This window comes from Chelonoidis abingdonii, chromosome 11, assembly GCF_003597395.2.
Source record: "Chelonoidis abingdonii isolate Lonesome George chromosome 11, CheloAbing_2.0, whole genome shotgun sequence".
Classification (NCBI taxonomy): domain Eukaryota; kingdom Metazoa; phylum Chordata; order Testudines; family Testudinidae; genus Chelonoidis; species Chelonoidis abingdonii.
The window spans coordinates 17172353-17175939 of record NC_133779.1 but is presented as its reverse complement, the minus strand read 5'-3'; positions in this window follow the sequence as shown (position 1 = coordinate 17175939).

Below are 3587 nucleotides of genomic sequence, written 5' to 3'. Positions count from 1 at the left end.
TATTCATCAAGAAAAGCTACATGCTGGTCTGCATCCGGGCCCAGAATTCAATAGACTACAAGGGCTCATCTGCTTTTTTCCTCACGGGGCTTGTACTGGGGTCATGTATTTTCTTCTTCATGAATACCAACTCGGGGTCATCATCAACAAGAGAAATAGACAAGTCCATATTTCTCTCAAAGCTCGCTTTTTAATTCCAGTGGCTCTCTAGGACTCCAGGTCTTGGGCCCTACTTTGGAACTTATTGAAGTTCCAAGCCGTGAAATGAAATGCGGTTGGTGTTGCAGGACCGTACTCTTCAGATATGCACTTACTTACTTCCTCTTACTTGATTTTCTTTTGTTTGCTCCTTTTTTGTAGTCTCTTCTGCAATACAATGCAGCTTGGACTCATTAAGGCTATGTACCATAACATCGGGTGGAAATTCAGATTTGATTGTGTTTGAGGATGTGGCACGCATGCTAAATTAAATGGCCAAGTCAGTGGGGTGGAAGTCCTCAGACGGATCTGACCGATTCAACACCGGCTGGCAGGAATTAGTGTCGGAAGAAATAGAAATTAAGACCATTTAAAGCCTCTCTGATCATTATGAGAGGGAGTTTGGATGAGTTCTCGTTGCTAACCGTCATCCCGCGCCATGTACCAAAAAAGAAAACCACTAGGTGAGCATATTTATGGTAGTTCATTCCAGCAATAAATTCTATTGGGGAATAAGCTGTCTTGTGTGTGTTGACGACCCATGAATTGAAACATGAGGACTATTAACGCTATGGATTATGTATTTCTGACCTGGCTTTTCTTCTGTGCCCTGGTTAATTTTGTGGTGCCGGCCTAGAATTGACTAACAATACTGAATTTATTGCACAAAGATCATCTTGCTTTCACGATAGAAGGATTTTGGTCTGTGGCTCTCTCCTCTTTATTTGACTTGGCTGTGCTGTCTTCTTTAGAGTCTCTATTAGGACATGGTTTCCTGCATTGCAGATCGCCACGCAAGTGCTTACGACAGGAGCGGCAATGATATACTTTTCTCTCCCTCTGCAGTCTTGGAGTGGGCCACTTAGTGTCTTAATGATTTCAGAATCTATTTGGCCAAGAAAGGGTTAATCTGCCTCTGTGTTTTGTGTTCACTAGGTGATTACAGGGGCTTTACTTTTGGTGTCCAGTCTAGAACATGTTGAACATAGTACAACTCCAGGGGAGTCAGTGAGATTGGTCAGTGCAAGTATTTAGAATCAGGGAGACACGTTGGCCCAACACCTTTTTTCGGCTGAGGGCACATGCTGGAAATAAGACAATTCGCTATGGCTCGGCTGCCACGAATGTTCTCAATTGGCGGTTGGTATGTAGGGAGGGGCGCCGAGGTCTCTGGTTTGGCGGTGCTTTGTGCTCCCTGGATGAGGTCAGACATGATGGTTCCATCGGTGTCGGAGGGGGCTCTTGAGGGCTGGGTGGCGTACGGAGTCTGTTATGGGCGGATCGCAGGTTCTGGCTGGCGGGTGCGACGCTGGGGATGAAGCGACTGTTTGAGAGATGCAGGAGATGCTCTGGGCCTGGGTCAAGGGTTTCACAGGAAAGGAGGGCCGATCCAGCGGCTGGGCAGACTGGTCCTCCAGGTGGCATCGAGGGAGAGACTACAGGGCGCTCGCAGGATCCGTAGTTTAGCCCTACGGAAGACAGTGCATCCCCCACTCCCCATTCACACAGCACATCCCTCAGTTTCTATAACCACTCCCACACATACCCCCTGTCCAACGACTCACCCCACTCACACTCACTGCACTCCTGTCTCACTCTCACACCACACATCATCCATGTGCCTATACACGGCCTCATCATATGCAACTCCCCAACTTGCCACCTCACCCCAGTCCATGTCCCTCCCTTGCACCCCCTTTGCATGACCCTGTGCCACATGCATATACACTCAACTTGCCACTCCACCCGCACACTCACACCTGCACATTCACCCCATTTCACTCATGCTTTGCACACTCACTGTCTCACCATTCACCACACACTTATTGTGCCCACGGATGCATACCCACACACACAATGTAGCAGCAATCCAGTGGCTGTGGGTCGATCAGTGGGCTGGGCAGAAGAGCTGGGAGCCCTGGAGGAAAAAGGAATTATTACATGCTGGGGCCCAGGCAGAGGGACACAAAGTGGTGTCCCCCCTTTGCAAACAGCCCCCCAGACCATGCACGCTCAGGCTCAAGATTCACAGGGCTCTGCCCGCACCAGCCTATGTCAGTGGGGGTCTGATCTCAGCTGGGAGGGTGTCTGTGTCCTGAGAACAGGCTGATAGGGGGCTGCCCGACCCCACCCCCCCAGCCAAATAGGGGCCCTGGCACTGCACAAACCTAGTGAGACCATCCGAGCCCCAAGAGCTGCCACGAACACACGAAAAATTATTTACAGATTGTCACACAGCTAGAGGGATGAACCAGGAGTCCTGGCTCCCAGCCCCCCCTCCAGACGGACAAACAGACAGCGAGTGGCCCCCACCTGGAAGGGCGGGGGGGGGATCGTGGACACCTGACGCCTCCAGTGCCTCCTCGTACAGGCAGCCCAGGGGGCCAGCGGCTTGGGGTCGCCAGGGAGGCAGGTCAGGGGCACGTCGGTTCAGGGCACATGGACGCTGTAGGGGAACAACAGGAGGATTATGGGGGCACACACCACTCCCCAGCAAATCCACCAGGGGAATATCACCTCAGCACCCCCGTGGGCTCTGTGCGCTCTCCCTTTCTCCCCTCCACTGGGGGATGCTGTGACCCTCCCTTCCTCCCGGGGGTGCTGTGCCCCTCCCCAGGGTGCTGCGACCCCCTCCCTTCCCCTGGGGGGTGCTGTGCCCCTCCCCCTAGCTCCTGAGAATGCCCTGCCCTTCCCATGGCCTCCCCTTTCCTTCTGTAATGCCCCTCCCTTCCCTGGGTGCTACGATCCCTCCCACCACTCCCCTTCCCTGGGGCACCTCCCCACAGCTCCCTCCCCTCCCTGGTGGTGCCAAGCCCCTCCCCCCAGGGGTGCTGCAACCCTCCCACTCCCTCCCTCCCTGAATGTTCTGTGCCCTCCCCCCATCTTCTGCCCCCTCCTCTCTCCTGGGGGCACCGTGCCCTCCCCCTACCCCGCCCTTCCACTTCCCTTACCTCCCCCCGGGGGCATGCCCCCCCACCCCCTCTCTCCCCACCTCCCCCCCGGGGCCATGCCCCTCATGTCTCTGGCCCCTCCGTTCCCAGCGCCCTGCTGGGCTCACTGTTGCCTGCGCCCTTGGACCGGTACTTACCCAATACATGGCAAAACGCCGACCATGATCATCAGAACCAGCCCGCCACCAGCCCGCGCCACCAGCCCGGCCACGTCCACCCCGGGGCTATCTGCATGGGAGGGTGGGGGTTAGCAGACAGGAGACCCGTGTCCTAGGGGCAGCCGGCTCCCACCCAGCCCTGGGGCGGGGACTGCTGGCTCGGGGGGGGGGGCAGGGAATGGGGCCTGTCCTTTATAGGGGGCCCCGGCTGGCTGGCTCAGGGGGGCTGGGAATGGGGCCTGGGGCTTGTCCTCTCTAGGGGGCGCCAGCTCCCATCCGG